This window comes from Podarcis cretensis, assembly GCF_951804945.1.
Source record: "Podarcis cretensis genome assembly, chromosome: 16".
NCBI classification, from domain to species: Eukaryota; Metazoa; Chordata; class Lepidosauria; order Squamata; family Lacertidae; genus Podarcis; species Podarcis cretensis.
The window spans coordinates 38,793,501-38,809,713 of record NC_137186.1 but is presented as its reverse complement, the minus strand read 5'-3'; the positions used below and the strand labels follow the sequence as shown (position 1 = coordinate 38,809,713).

Below are 16,213 nucleotides of genomic sequence, written 5' to 3'. Positions count from 1 at the left end.
TCTGCCTCTCATCTAAATCAGAACCAGTGACAGTGGTGAATGTCCCGTGAGAGGGTCTGGAGGTGGTTGGAGGATGGATGGCGGCTAACGAATTGAGATTGAATCCTGACAAGGCAGAAGTACTGTTTTGGGGGGACAGAGGGTGGGCAGGTATGGGGGACACTCTGGTCTTGAATGGGGCAACTGTGCCCTTGAAGGACCAGGTGCGCAGCCTGGGAGTCATTTTGGACTCACAGCTGTCCATGGAGTCACAGGTCAGTTCTGTGTCCAGGGCAGCTGTCTACCAGCTCCATCTGGTACGCAGGATGAGACCCTACCTGCCTGGGCACTGTCTCACCAGAGTGGTATATGTGCTGGTTATCTCCTGCTTGGACTACTGCAATGTGCTCTATGTGGGGCTATCTTTGAAGGTGACTCAGAAACTACAATTAATCCAGAATGTGGCAGCTAGACTGGTGACTGGGAGTGGCCTCCAAGACCACATAGCACCGGTCCTGAAAGACCTACATTGGCTCCTATTATGTTTCTAAGCACAATTCAAAATGTTGTTGCTGTTGCTGCTTGTTGTTGTTGTTGTTATTACTACCCTCACAGAGATACAATTTTCAGAGTTCACTGAGAGGAAGGATTGATTGTTAAACCAATTTGGGAACTGTAGCTCAGTGAAGGCTATAGGAATCTCCTAACAACTCTCGGCACCCTAAGCAAACTACAGTTCCCAGAATCCTCTGGGGGAAACCGTGGCTGTTTAAAGTGGTATCTTAATGCTTTAAATGTATGGTGTGAATGTGGTCTAAGATAGACTACAGTAAACCCATTAAAATTAATGGGACTGAGTTCATAATGTCCATTATTTTCAATGTGTCTACTCTAAGTAAGGCTAATTTTGGCTTCAATCCAAGATCCTCCCCCCATTGGCAATCTTCCAAATGCTCACATTAACTGAGTTCGAAATTGGCCCCTTATATCAGATGGTGACAATGAGGATAGTTTATTTTGTAGCTGTAAATCACGTCATGTTCTGTGGAGTGTAGCTTATCTCCAGCAAAAGGGACAAGAGGAAGGGTGAGAGAAAAGCAATTGGGAGAACATCACATCTTCTGCTCTTGCGCGATAAGCTCTGGGTGGCTCTGTAATCTTTCATAGACCCTGAAAGCTCTAGAAAATGTCTAGCAGTCTTATTCCTACACGGGTTGCCCATCTACTACTGAAGTAGTAGCATAAGGGGTCTCTGTAGTATAGTGTATTTTAAAATGGGGTTTTAGAGTTTTTTAGTTTTTGAATGTTTTAGGGTTTTAGAATGTTTTATGTAGTTTTATGTAGTTTTTATGTAGTTTTTATGTAGTTTTATGTAGTTTTGTGGTAGTTTTATGTAGTTTTTATGTAGTTTCATGTAGTTTTTCAATTTCATTGTTCCGCAAGGGACAATGGCAATAAAGATATCGTATCGTATCGAGGTAGGTTCAAGGTTCTTGTCTTACTATACAAAGTCTTAAACAACTTGGGGTCAGGATACCTTCAGGACCACCTGAGCCCTTAAATCCCAGCTCAGTCATCATTTGGAGGAGTGCTGTTAGTTGTCCCCCCCTCCCGTCCTCTGCATTTCAGAAGACTACCTTCAACTAGAAGGTGAGCATTTACTACAGGCATCCCCAAACTCATCCCTCCAGCTGTTTTGGGACTACAATTCCCATCATCCCTGACCACTGGTCCTGTTAGCTAGGGGTGATGGGAGTTGTAGTCCCAAAACAGCTGGAGGGCTGAGTTTGGGGATGCCTGATTTAGTGCCAGCAGATCCATGCTGTGAAATCCTTTCTCAGAAGAGATTTGGCAGGTACCCTCCCAGAATTCCATAGTTCAGTGCATTCAGTCTAGAGATGTGCAAGTCCTGCATGTTGCCTGAATTCTGACTCCCACTTCATCCCACACATGCAGCAAATTATATATTGCTTTGGTGTTTAGTGGAGATGCCAGGAATTCAGCCTGGGGCCTTTTACATGCAAAGCATGTACTCCATCGCTGAGTTATGAACCTTCTCCCAAAGATGAAGTAAATACTAGTCCTCATGGTTCTGAATAAAGAGCTGAATTAAATAAGTGTGTGTCTTCTCTTGAGTCAGATTAGCATGATATTGGTCTATTCCAGCCTCTCACAACCTGCTGAATCTGAATGTTGGGAGATTCAGGACAGAAAGAAGAAAGTCCTTCATCGTGCAGCATATAGTTAAGCTACGAAACTTGCTCTCACAGGCATAGGGCAATGACAGTTGTCAATAAATTTGCTATGCTATATATAAAGGCTCAATATGGTTCAGTTGAGAAGTAAAAGGCTAAGGGTCAAATGAGGAGAAGGATTATGGTTGTGTTTCTTCCAAAAGTTGGCCGTTCCAACTCTAGACAACAGCAGCAGAAAGATAAATATTCTTCTTTTCAATAATGGTTGCTTGGATACAATCTGCGTCGCCAAGGGTTTCATTCTCATGGTGAAGATGGGTAATATTGTTTCAGCCGGTGCTATTCTGTTGCTGCTATTTCCGGGGGGACGCTGCGTCTTACATAACATAAACTTAAAGAGGAAGCCTGGACTGCAAACTTGAGTCTTTTCAGAAGAGTGTGGACACCTAGAAATATAAAGTGTGAATATGACACAGTTGTGTTGATAAACATGTGTGATGTAGAGCAGTTGTGAACAGACTTCTTGGGTCTATTTTTGTTTATTTATTGGAACCCTGATAACCACCCATCACACAGGCCAAGACGAACCTTAAATCGCTTTTAAATATTCAGACTGTTCATCTGTCCTTGGTGAGATTACAAGAGGAGTCTCCTTTGCTTCACCAATTCCACCCTACCCCCAACTAGCATTGAGGAACCAAACTCGCCTACAAGCCCGTGGGATCTTTCCATCACAACATTTGAAAGACATACATCTTAGGCCAAGCAACGTTTAGCCTCTGGTCTTCAACACTTAAGCTGCAAACTCAGCCCTTCTTCTGTATAGCCTCTAAAGGGAAATCAGAAAAGGAGATGATTATAACAGATGCAAAATAGTGGCTGAGTGGTGGTAGAACCAGATGTTTTGGAGGGTGGAACCATTTACCTGTTGCATCCTGTGAACCATACTCTGGAATAGCCTTCATATATAAATGCACAGTTACTGTAGGTAACTAATCTCCCCATCCCTCTCTCCCTCCCTCTTCTTCTTTTCCATCCTCCTCCTCTTTCAATTTTTAGATTCCACTCTTTCTCCCAAAGGAGCTCAGGGCAGCGAATATATCCATAATAAAACCTTTTTTTCCCTTTAAACAAACCCTTCTAAAAACAGTTTAAAACATTCTCTGATTCATTGATCTCAGGGTTGCCAGAAACAGTGTCTTTCAACTATCAGATGCCTGGGCAAACAGGAATGTTTCCAAATTCCTCCTGAAAGTTCATAATGATGGAGGCAGATACACCTCACCAGCGAGGGTATTCCACAAATGGGGAACTGCCGCTGAAAAGACCTTGTCATGGATCAATGCAAACCAGGGAGCTTCCAGCAGTGACACCATCAAGAAGGCCTCACCAGCTGATCAGAGTTTGAGATGGTGGATGCTGGGAAAGGCACTCATTTAGTTACTTGGGAGACCCCAAGCTGTTTAGGGCTTTATATGCTTGTATTGGGCCTGCAATTTGGAGGCCAGGGTGGGTGGAGGTGTGAAGAAAAAGCTTTTGTTGTCCCCATTGTTAAACAAGAAGGACTGGTAACCTGGTCTACTGCCAATTGTCTACTGCTCTGCTTTTGCCTCAAGCAAAATTCAAAGTGACTCTTGCTATTCACCCTCAGGCAGAACACCTGAGGAATTCCGAGGGAAGACAAAATGGATTCGGTAAGAATGGCAACGTGTCTTAGCAGAGGGATGAGCTGCATCTCTCATTGGACCCTGGTTTTTGCATCAAGCAAACTTAGAATGGGATTGCCACATTCTCCTTCAGTGGCAACATCTGCAATTTTTTTGAGGTGCCACAAAGAGTTTAAATAAATAATAACAGAAGTTTTTGAGTGTGGGGCAAGGAGGGCCTTGGGTTTGCTGCCTCTGCCTTAAAGGCAAACTTGCAGGCTCCTATACAGTAGAGAGCAGTGTCCATTGGGACTGGTGAGGAGGAAGGCAGGGAGGCCAACAGTAGGTAGAGTCAGAGCCAAAAGCAGGTGGAGTCAGAGCCAGGTACAGGCAAAGCTAAACCCCTGTTTGGTCATAAGTAAGAAGGCAGCAGAGTTTGGTGGGGAAGAGCCTGCTTTTTCCTTATGCACCAGCTTCCACTGAATTAATTGATGGTATCCATCTGTCTCGAGAGACAATGGAGTGAGCTTCAGGGGATGAAGTCAAACTGCTGCAATAGCAGTACGGAATTGACCTCTCCAGGGCGCAAGCCTGGGCAATGCGTCTGGAGGTCCTGGGCTGCCCAGATGTCCAGACTGCCCTCTCGGCCTCGCTGATGAGGTCCAAAGGAAAGCAGAGCAATATGTTTGGCACCAGCTTGGCTGCAGGAGTTGCTGGAAGGAGGTGTACAAGACGCCATCCAACCACCTTGGGACTCCACTCCGGATTAGTGTATTGTTTACTCCGGAGCCTTTTCTTCTCCCAAAGGTATCTCATAAAGCAGTGAAGGTTAAGAATCAGAGTTTTCCTTCTCCAAGATGGACTACCTTCCAGGTGAACGAGCTCCATTTGCCCCTCACTTTCTCTGCAGCACATACAGAAACCGTCTTTTTGACCATTGGACCCACTCTTGGTCTATTCCGCTCAATCCATTGAAGCCTGTCTTCACATGCAAGGGAAGTCCCTTAACTCACTGAGGGTTTGAGACCCATCGGCTACCCTCTCCTGGTTTAGTTGCCCAGCCAAAGCCATTCCCAGGGTGTGGCCACTGTCACATGCTGACAACTTCTAGGAGCGCCAGTTGAGAGCTGAGTGCAGGGTGAGGACCAAAGGAGGACAAACTACCCCAGAAGGAGCACATTGTGGAAAATGCGTCTCGTTGGACAGCCACCAAGACGCATGGGTCTTTAGTTTCCCAGAATGCACTACAGAAAGAAGTTTGTGCCAAGATTGTTAAAAGGGAAAGCATGTGCAACAGTGCCTTATGAACAGCACTGTGTTAGTGTCCTGCAGGCCCACTGACCCATGCAATGAGACATTTGTTCCGCTGGGTTTCTATTCACAAAACGAGCAATAGGACGACACATTCTGAGCACGGATATCAATGGGGGAGAGAGAACCTGGCATCCTTTATGAGTTCCTAGGACTGGAAATTGGGCTTATTATCTACACATTTAATTATCTTCCCTGTGATGCTGAAAGACAAGTCCTTTGGCTAAGTAATAATCCATACTGCACCCAACTGCTCCCTTTCCCGTTAAGATGAGTGGAGGAATAACTATTTTTTAAAGTGTTTCTGACACCCTGCGTCCCCCGCCTCACTTGCTTATTTTATTAAGTCGCAATGAAAATGAATCGCCCTTCCATTCTTGGACTGTTAGCCGCCCATGTTGATCTGCACACCAGATGTTGAAAAGAATCAATTATGAGAGACATTTTGCTGCCAAGGAAAAAAAAGTTCCCTGGGCGTGTGGCAACTGACATTTTCATCTGGCGCTTGGGATGTTGTGCCAGGAAATTGTCCCCTAAACAGTTGGCACCCAATGGCCCTTGCTGTCTAAATGAGCACAACCAACGTGCTCGTAACAGTCAGACACAGCTTCAGAAGGGCTTTCAAGAAAACCAACAGCTTGCAGGAAAGCAGGTTGCATCCCCGGTGCCATGCCCCCACTGGAGGAATCCTCTTCAGAAAACCATCTGGAGCTCCCCAAGGCATAGGAGCCAACTTCTAGGGGCTGAGGGGGCTTCATCCCCCCAATAAAATATTTGAGGGGGTTGGGGCCCCCCAAAGTTGATGGGCATTGCCAATCAAGTGGTGTGCAAGCACCATGTCATGTAATCGATTAAGCAGGGTGGGGGCTTAACTGAGCCCCCCAATATTTTATTCAAGTTTGCACCCCTGCCCCAAGGTAAACATGATAGAGGAACAGCCCACATCAAGGGACCGCAAGGAAGAGCAGTGGGATCTGGGGCCTTTAGGAGCCATGGCAGTCATGGAATCAGGCTCCAAGTATACTATACAATTTAAAGCAGCTTCATATTTAAACAGTGATACCTCCCTAGTCCCCTCACAGAGCTAAAATTCCCAGAGTTATCTGTGAAGAAAGATTGACTGTTAAACCAGTTTGGTAATTGTAGCTCAGTGAGGGCTATAGGGGCCTCCCAACAACTCTTAGCACCCTAAGCAAACTACAGCTCCCAGCATCCTCTGGGGGAAGCCTTGGCTGTTTAAAGTGGTATCTAAGTGCTTTAAATGTATGGTGTGGATGTGGTCTAAGGCAGAATACAGTAAACCCATTGAAATTAAGGAACCACAGCTCCCAGGGTTCTTTGGGGGTACCCATTACTGTTTAAATGGCCTGCAGCTGTGTCCGTCAAATATACTCGGAGTCGAGTGTGAATTTGCTCTTTATTCAGCTCATAGTACCAATTAATGAAACTTTCCCCCAAAAGTCTAGCTATATATACATTACTTATACAATGGGCCCTGCGTGATTGGCTAATTCTGGGCTGCTCCTGTAGGCCAATCAGGTTGCGGATTCACCTTCTCCAGAAGCCTGATTGGCTGCTCCTGCAGGCCAATCAGGTCACTGATTCACTTCCACCTGGAGCTGGATTGGGTGGCTCCTGCGGACCAATCAGACTGCTGCATTCTGGATCCTATTGTTCTAGGATTCAGCTCAGTACATAACAGTCCTCTAGGTGGGTCTCAGGTTTCAAAGTCTTTTGTTCCAGGCAGAGACTGCAGGACTGATTCTTTTGCACTAGTTCCCTGATTTTTGAATCCCTGCCTACCTAGCTGGTCAATGAACCTTGCTTCGGAGGGATTCGGTTTGGTGTTTGTTGTTTAGTCGTCTTAGTCGTATTTCTCCAGGTAGATCACATTTAGTCTAAATTCTCAGCTGTGACCAGTCCGTCCTGGGTGGCCCTGCATGGCATAGCTCATAGCTCCTTATTCAAGCCCCTTCGCCACAACAAGGCGGTGATCTATGAAAGGGGCAGAGAGATTCTAGGCCCTGCTTATTTTGCTGCTCCTAAATTAGTTAATTCTGCGCTTGAATGTAAGCCCAGGAGAGGCTGTCAGGAGGTTTTTCAGAAAGTGCAGTCCGAGGGAGGTATGCAGAATGTGGTCCATCAGTGATAATTTGTGGAATGAAAGGGAGGAAACTTTGCCAGCTTGAAAAGAAGCAAAAACACCACAGCAAAACCCTGCACCTGATCCTGGGAAATTTCTCTAAAATTTTCTCTCCTTTTGATAATTCTAGAACACAATCCCCGCCCCCCCCAGTAATTAATGGAGAATGGTAAGTGGATAAATAAATGTGGGAGGAGTTCATGGCACAACGCTATCCACTGGTTCAAGGCCTTTTGTAACTTTGAGTCCTAACAAGGAACTCAACAGAACAACTGTAACAATAAAGTTAGCCACTGAAGTGTTAACAACAGCATGTTAGCTGCCAGCCACAGAATGCACACAATCACCCATCATTTCATGCTTGAAGTGCTTCCTGTATATTCTTTAGTGTGTGGCCTTGGGTGTGATCAATTCCAATGGGAATCCTAATTTTGTGGCCTAGCAATTATCCCATTGACTACAATGATAATTTGTCTCCTATGCTAGTAGGCACTGTCTGTGTTCTTTTTTTGTTTTGAAGTTGTTAAATCAATCCCAAACAACTCACACAGGGAACTGCTGTGTTGGGGTGGGGGTGTTAGGTGAACTCGAAAAGTTGCAAATCTCCACAAGTTTTTTTCTGGCTTAACATATACATTATTGTGGAATTTGGGGGAAAGCTTCAAAATGGCGCTTTTAGAACTGAAAAGCGGAGCATGAATCATTCAGGAATGGAAAGAACCGAGGAGAGAGGGTTCATTACCATATAATTGCCAAACAAGATGTGTTCAGGACAGATTAGTGAGTTGTCAGAGTTTCCGGCACACATGGAGCGTTTTCAAGTGCAGAATGTTAAAGGTGGAAAATCTTCATTTTTTTTTAACTTCAGGGGTAAGGTGGCCGGGGTGGGGATTGGAAAGGCTAGCTGAACTTGGTGGAAATGTATCCGAACTAGAACCATAGGTTTGGATGGGCCCTCAAAGGCATAGCTATCAACTGTCTCCTATTTGGCAGGAAAGTCCCTTATTCCAGCGCCGTGTCCCGCTGCTGTCCCTTATTGATGATGTCCCTTAAATTTCCCGGGTTTCAAAGGAAGCAGCTCCTCTCCCTCCCTCCCTCTCTCCCTCCCTGCTGGCCAGCGAGGAGGGAGGCTCCAACTGTGTTGCTTGGCTGCGTTGCTCACCCAATAAGGAGTCTATAAGAACGACTGGGGGGTGGAGCTTGCATGCCTTGTGCTGATCAAATCACAGGCATTGCCTGGGGACTCACCTTTGCTCAGCGCTTCGCAGCGGAGAGGTGACGGTGGTTTTCCTTGCTGCATCCCCTTTGCCGAGTTGCTGCGCTGTGGGAACCACTGCTTGAGGCTTTGTTTGGCTGTTGGCTGGGCTTTCTGCCTTTAGCTCAGAGGGGCTCAGAAGTCGAACATACCTGTGCTCTGAAAATCCCTTATTTTGGCTGCTGATCCCTTATTTCCGAGGCTGCTGGTCCCTTATTTTCAAATCTGTAAGTTGGCAGCTATGCTCAAAGGGCATCTGGTCCAATCCCTAGCCAATATAGGGAATCTGCTGCTATGGCATCCCTAATAGGTTGGTCATCTGGTTTCTGCTTAAAAAGTTCAAATGAAAGACAGGCCACCACCTTCTTTGGCACCGGCAGCAGCACAGCCAGACACCTTCATCTGCCCTGGCTGCAACAAAACACGTCTCTCCCTTATTGGTCTCTACAGTCACAGCAGGTACTGTAACCTTCCAACAGTTTGACTTCATCCGCCAAGGTGCACTCCTCCATTGTCTCCCGAGACAGACAGATGACAACATACACCATATCACGAAACTGCCCTGTTTTGAGTGGGACACCCTCAAAGATTTACAGAAGCTACCCAGGCTTCTGATGCCAATCACGGGTGTCCCATTTCGGCTCCATTTGCCTCCGCATCCATCTCCTCTGCCTCCACTGTGGCCTCTACTGCTGTGGCCACTGCCTCTGCTGCCTCTGCCGTGGCTGCCGATGTACTTCCGGAAGCTGGTGCCACACTCGCCTGGGAACCAAAATAATGTGGAACCAAAAGATGCTGCACTCTCCTGTTCCTCTGGCATCACTTTGGGAAGAACATGTTTGTGTGTGGGGTGGGTGGGTGTTTATGTATGCGCATGCACAGACGTGTGTGTGTTGTGGCGGGCAGCAGGTAAGTGCACTTCGTGGTGAGATGGGGGGGAATGTGGTGGCGGTGGGGAGAGGTTGGTGTTCCTGGACTCTAATTCCTATTGGTTTATGTTCCAGCTGACCATCCCCTTTCTCAGGGAAATGGAAGCTGTGGTCCTAAGTGTAATGCTAGACTCCGAATCCCATCAGCCCCAGCCAACAGAGCCAATTGTCAGGGGTGATGGCAGTTGGAATCCAGCAAACATCTGGATGGCCACCAGTTTCCCACCTTTATCTTATGAGAAAAATCCCCTAGGGGAACCAATCCAGCCCATGGTCCAGCGGATCACCTGCTTTCTTGGAGTGTAGAACCTGTGGCCCTCCAGGTGATGTTGGACACCAACTCCCAGCAGCCCAGATGGCAGGATCAGTGATCAGGGATGGTGGGAGTTGGAGTCTAGCAGCATTTGAAGAGCCACAGATTTCCCACCTTTGCTTTATCAGGAGAATTGAAAGTACTTTGTTCTTAAATTGCAGTGCATGGTGGGATTCCATCCCTTCCTCTCCACAATTCTTCCTTGTATGACAATAGGACTGTAATTTTCAGTCTGTCATCATCTTGAAAGTGTTTCTCAAATGCTATCCATCAGTATCTCACCAACCTAGTCAGCCCCTGAGATTGATGTGTCTTCATGTATCTTTTTTCTTTCTTTTTGTATATGTGGCCACATTTAATCTCTGCCTTTAAAAACCATGTTTTCACCCTAAGAGTACAACCTTTCCATTGATTAACAGTTGACTAATGTTGTGAATCACTTAGAACCACAGGTGTGTGTGTCTGTGTGTGTGTATTCCAATAAGGTTTCTTTTAAATGGGGGATTGAATAATGGTGTCCCCAGTTGCCTGATGGCTGAAATGCTGACAAGGAACACCCAGGAAAAATGGCCTTTAAAAAGCACTGAGTCCTTTAACTCAAGCTTGAGAGGGGAAAATTGCTGAGTGCATCACTTTAAGCATATTTGGACAGGATTGGACAAAGCACTTTCAGGTACTGCCAACTCGAGGCGTATTGAATCAGAATTCAAGCCTCAGTTTTAGAAGCAGGGGCAACCCCCTATAGGAATGTGAGCCTTGTTCCGTGCCCACAGTTCAAGAATCCTGAAGCCTACTCCTGCAAGAGATGCCAAAGATGTTTTGAACTATAGAGCTGCATCAGGGGTGGGGAACCTCTGGGCTGTGGGCCAAACCTGCCCTGCCAAGGGGATCCAAGTTGGCCCATGAAACCATTTCCCTCAGTTCAGGATTTAGGATGTGGGTTGCATTGATATTTCCTGCTAAGGCAAAGTCCCCCTACCCCACTGTCTGAGCAGGGCTTTTGATGGAAACCCATTCCTGATTCAGGATTAGTGTATGCGCGCACTGAGATTGTCTGCTAAAGTGAAGGGAAACCCTTCATTTTAGTGATGCCTTTCAAGGTGCTTTGCAGTCCTGACTTTGGGACTTCAAAGCACCTTTCACCTGATGCCATTGTGATGTCAGATGATTGACAGCTGGGGGTAGACACCACTCCCATCAGACGGATAGATGCAGAAGCTGGGAACCTGTGGCCCTCCAGATCTTATTGGACTCCAGCTATCATCAGTTCCAGCCAGCATGGCATAGGGTCAGGGATGATTCAAGCTGCAGTCCAGTAACATCTGGAGGACAATAGGATCTCCATCCCTGATCTGTGCAACCTCCCCTTTCCAGATGGGAGGACCATCCTTCCACCAGCTGGGAAAGAAGCAACTTGCCAGTTTCCTAGGCATTTAAAGCAGAGTTTATAATGCTCACCTTCTATCTGAAGCAACCATTATGAGCCATTGAAGTTCATATTTCTCAATCCATGTGTATTTGTCTTGGCAAATTCTGTAGCACTAGAAGAAGAAGTTTATATTTGTAAGCCACTGTAGTATGGCAACTTTTGAACTTTTGTTGATTGGCAGTACTGGCATTCTGTTAAATCAGGGTGGTGTACCTTTTCCAGCTTGAGGGCCACATTACCTTTGGAGGGCCACATACATTTGGTGGGCACCTAAAAAACAAATGTAAATGTTATCTTTGTAATATGGGTTAGTTTATATGGCCCCTCTCTATCCTCCAACCAGCCAACCAAGTCCAGGTACCCACCTTGCCCTAGTGACCAGCCTCCTCTGCTCTCAGGTCTCTGTCTGCTGTCCTTCCTGATCTGCCACCCGAGCCAATGGCTCAGCAAATCTCATGGTAGAGCCAGCCCCAGTGGTTCTATTACAGCACCTTTACATTTATGAAAAGCTAGCATATGTCCACCCCATACCTTGCATTTCTTTTCTTTTGGGGTGGTGAGGGTGGGGGGGGAGAATCTTGGGCGAGGATAACCTTACAAAGTAGAGTTTGCAGTTGTTTGGTGGGAAAAACAACCACCACCTGATCGAAGTCGCACTCGGAGCGTTTTTCTAAGAGCGATGTGACATGACAAATTTTGAGAGGCTCTATCATTGCCATTAATATTTATAAAGTGCTTGAGAAATCAGCCAGCACACATCCATCAGGGCTTGTTTTGGCAGAACTGTACTGTGTTGCCTGATCAACAAAGGATGGATTTTCTGTGCCATTTTTGGGCCGGCTTGGGTCACTCATCCTGTCATCTCGCTCAGTGCCCCTGCCCCCCCCCCGGGAGTTTTGTAATGTGTGAAAGGTGTGGGTGTGTTTTCTACTGTCAGCAAACCATTGGGCTGGCAACATGCTTGCTGGAGTTCCAAGCCAATATTCTCTCAACACCATCTCAACAGGACCAGACTGTGAATCAGCAGTTACCCAGTTTGAATGCCACCTTTGCCATGAAGTAGTAGTAGCTGTTGTGGTGGTGGTTAAGCATTTTTATTCCACTCTTCAGTTGGAAGCAAACCCCTCCCAAACAGGATTACAGATTTTAGGGAGAAGACAGTCTCTGTCCTCAGGCTCACAATTTAAAAGAAACAACACAAAAGGAAAAGGGTTTGGGAGGTAGGAGGGAAATGCAAGCTTGGGCCCTGATTCCTAGTTACAGAGAAACTTGTAGTGAAAGTTAGGGATGGAAAATTTGGAGAGGAGACAAAGGTCTTTCCTCTGTACTGCTGGAGAGGCCCTTCCACCCCATCTCTTCTCTCTCTCTCTCTCTCTCTCTCTCTCTCACACACACACACACACACACACACACAAACACCCTAGTGGAATGTCTTCTGTGGATGACAGCTGAAAGAGGATCTGTTATGTACTGAGCTTGGATCCTAGAACAATAGGCAGGTAGGATTCTAGAAGACAGCAACCTGATTGGTCTGCAGGAGCCGCCCAATCTGGCTTCAGGAGGAAGTAAATCAGCAACCTGATTGGCCTGCAGGAGCAGCCAAATCAGGCTCCAGGAGGAAGTGAGTCAGCAACCTGCTTGGTCTGCAGGAGCCACCCAATCCGGCTCCAGGAAGAAGTGAATCAGCAACCTGTTTGGCTTGCAGGAACAGTCCAATCAGGCTCTAGGAGAGGAGTTGAATCAGCCAATCACATGGGACCCATTGTTTTTTGGGAAAGTACTCACTCACTGTTTACCATGAGCTGAAATAAAGAGCATGAAATCAACACTCAGCTCTGAGTATATTTCAGGGTGTGGGGGACCAGCTGCAAAAGTGGTTGAGACAATGCATTTTCCCCACCTAAATGGTGGGAACCAGAGTTGGCGGAGTGGGAGGAACCTTTGCTTTCCACCCTGACTTCCATCTCTTGGGGAGAAGGAGCAGGGATGTCAGTTCTCTCCCCACCCCACCCTACTTTCCTGCCAAGTGGATACCCTCAGTAAAAACTTTGGAGAGTTTGGAACTGAGTTTGGAGGGAGAACCAGAGGCAGCAGTGACTGAACAGGAGCCTGAACAGCAGGGTGCAGCCTTGTTGCCTAGAACCAGGTGCCACCTTTTAAGATGGGAACAGACCACTCCCCCAAGGAGTGCATGTTTAAAGTCCCAAAATTTTCACAAGGTGAGAGAGTCTTACGAGTGGGAATGCAACACCTCACCTTTAAAAGCTTGGTGGGTGGGGTATGGAAACTTCTTGGGACATCTTAGTTGCTTTTGTTCAGCTCTGAACTACTTTCTCTGCTCCTATGGACTATATGGAACTGGCGGAAATGACTGGCAGAATCTGAGACCAGGGAGAAGAGTTGGTGGAGGAAGATTGGAGGAAATTTAAAGACTATTTACAGAAACACTGTAAAATTAATATCTGTTAGAAGGATGTTGGAACAATATTATATGATTTTAGCAGGAAGGATATAAAGGATTTGGGAATAACTGACTGTTAATTGGTGAAGGAAGGAAAAGTAAAGCTACATTATATTAAGACAATTTACAGGACTAAAATTTTAAAAGAGGGAAAGGATTTGCTGAAATAGATAATATACCTAGAATACAAAAAAGGGAGGTGTGAGGAGGTCAGGGAAATAAGCTAATGAAAGAATGGTAATGAGGAGATCTGATGTATTTTCTTTTTTTGCGTTTTTGTTTTTGTTTAATGGGTTTTATTTCTCGCCCCCCCCCTCTTTTTTATATTGTGGTGTGTTGTTTCGTTTTTGTTTAATGTGGTATGTTTATTTTTTCTTTCCGTAATTGTTGAAACTTTAATAAATATTTTTTATTTTTTTTTAAAAAAACTACTTTCTCTGCTCCTGAACTCCTGAGTCATGACTCCTGAGCATGGTTTGCACTGCTGAGCCTGTACTGAGCCTGAATAAAGGTCTGTTTCTAACTTGCAAAAGAGAGCCTTTGTGTGAGTGTTTTAGGGTGCGAGCCAGGACAGTTACAAACTCTCACACACCCCTCTCCACCCTACACCTAGGCCAGCAAGAGAGATTATCAACATTCAAGGAAACATCCCAGCCAATCAAAACACACACAAAGAGGATGCAGAATAGGGCTGGTAAGGATTTCGGACTAGGGAGAGGGGATGTGTCTGAGTAGCTGGTTTTGCCCGAGGGCGGTCCTGGGGGCCATATAGAGAGGTCTGGCCATATTTGGTATCTGGACCACCCTTGGTATAGTGTATCAGGATAAAAATGCATGACTTTGGAGCCATGTGCAAACTGAACACAGAAAAATGAAAGGAGGGAAGCCAAGGTTTCCATAAAGTGCAATAAAAATTGGCACTTATAATAGCTGTACTGCTGGACAGGTTGTATTTCACAGTGCCTTTGTGAGCCCATGACATCTGGCTGTGCTATCTGTGTAAATTTCCTAGCCAAAGTGCTGGGATGTGTGTGTGGGGGGGGGGGCATGTTGTGTATGAAGATCAGAAATGCAGACGTTTCCATCTCTGCCGCAGAGCAACCACTTATCTGTGACACTAATTTCACAGCGAGAAGATCTCCCAAATAAAAAGCTGTTACTCATCGCCAAGCAGGCTAATGACGCCCTTCCATCCATGCTTCCCATGTCTTTAGAGAGAAATTAGCAGGGAGGGCAATGGGATGCTGGAGCGATGGATCCCTGTGGCATCTTTGTCTCCGCAAAGCTGGCACTCTGCTGTCACACTCCTCATTCCAAATGTACAGCTTTCCTTTTTTGGCTCTTGATGGGAGTAGGGAGCTCAGGCGACTTGTTTACAAGGCAGCGGAAGGAGTGCCTTTGACAGAAGTGCACCTGAAAGTTGGGTTCACACATGTATCATTATGCAGTTGGAAGAGTTAACCCAAGAGTCATCTAGTCCAGTCTTCTGCAATGTAGGAATCACAGCTAAGGAATCAATTGCAGATGGCCACCCAACCTCCATTTAGAAGCGTCTAACAAAGGACAACCCACCAGCCTCCAAGGTAGCCCATTCCACTCTCAGGCAGACCTTACCATCAGAAAGTTCTTCCTAATGTTTAGTCAGAATCTGCTTTCTTGTCTTTTCAATCCACTGGTTCCGGTCCTACCTTCTAGAACAGCAAAAGAACAAGCTTGTTCTCTTTTCCATGTGACAGCCCTTCAGAGAGCTGTCATATTTCCACCCAGTCTCCTCTTTTTCTTTTCTTTTCTTTTCTTTTTTAATTTTAATTTTAATTTTATTAACATATAAAACACATACAGTGGTGCCTCGCAAGACGAAATTAATCCGTTCCGTGAGGCTCTTTGTATAGCGGTTTTTTCATCTTGCGAAGCAAGCCCATTGACAGCTTAGCGGATTAGCGCTATTAGCGGTTTAGTGGCTTTTAGCGGATCAGCTGATAAGCGGCTTAGGGCTTAGGAAAAGGGGGAAAAAAGGAAAAAAACCCCGCAGGAACTCGCAAGACATTTTCGTCTTGCGAAGCAAGCCCATAGGGAAATTCGTTTTGCGAAGCGCCTCCAAAACGGAAAACCCTTTTGTCTAGCGGGTTTTCTGTCTTGCGAGGCATTCGTCTTGCGGGCACCACTGTACATATACATTTACACAATACACGTACACAACACACTACCTTATTTTCATAACATAAAACATACCTACATTACTGTATACAGTGGTACCTCAGGTTACATACACTTCAGGTTACATACGCTTCAGGTTACAGACTCCGCTTACCCAGAAATAGTGCTTCAGGTTAAGAACTTTGCTTCAGGATGAGAACAGAAATCGTGCTCCAGCAGCGCGGCAACAGCAGGAGGCCCCATTAGCTAAAGTGGTGCTTCACGTTAAGAACAGTTTCAGGTTAAGTATGGACCTCTGGAACAAATTAAGTACTTAACCTGAGGTACCACTGTACCTACCTATACTATACATATCAACATACCTACACACCCACCCCACACGGACACCCACCAAG

The 16,213-nt window shown here is 46.0% G+C and overlaps 1 protein-coding gene and 2 long non-coding RNA genes across 4 annotated transcripts in view; 1 reads left to right on the top strand and 2 right to left on the bottom strand.

Moving 5' to 3' along the window:
• The window catches only part of LOC307205131, a 469,056-nt gene that overhangs the window by 156,670 nt on the left and 296,173 nt on the right, over positions 1 to 16,213 (bottom strand). The window lies entirely within an intron of this gene.
• Positions 1 to 16,213, top strand: part of TMEM132B (transmembrane protein 132B) — a 389,071-nt gene that overhangs the window by 277,926 nt on the left and 94,932 nt on the right. The gene's annotated exons all lie outside the window — the stretch shown is intronic.
• Positions 11,265 to 12,769, bottom strand: LOC307205104. Its single transcript, XR_013833870.1, has 2 exons — positions 12,620 to 12,769; positions 11,265 to 11,470 (listed from the first exon to the last, which is right to left on the bottom strand). It is a non-coding gene; the product is annotated as an uncharacterized lncRNA (long non-coding RNA).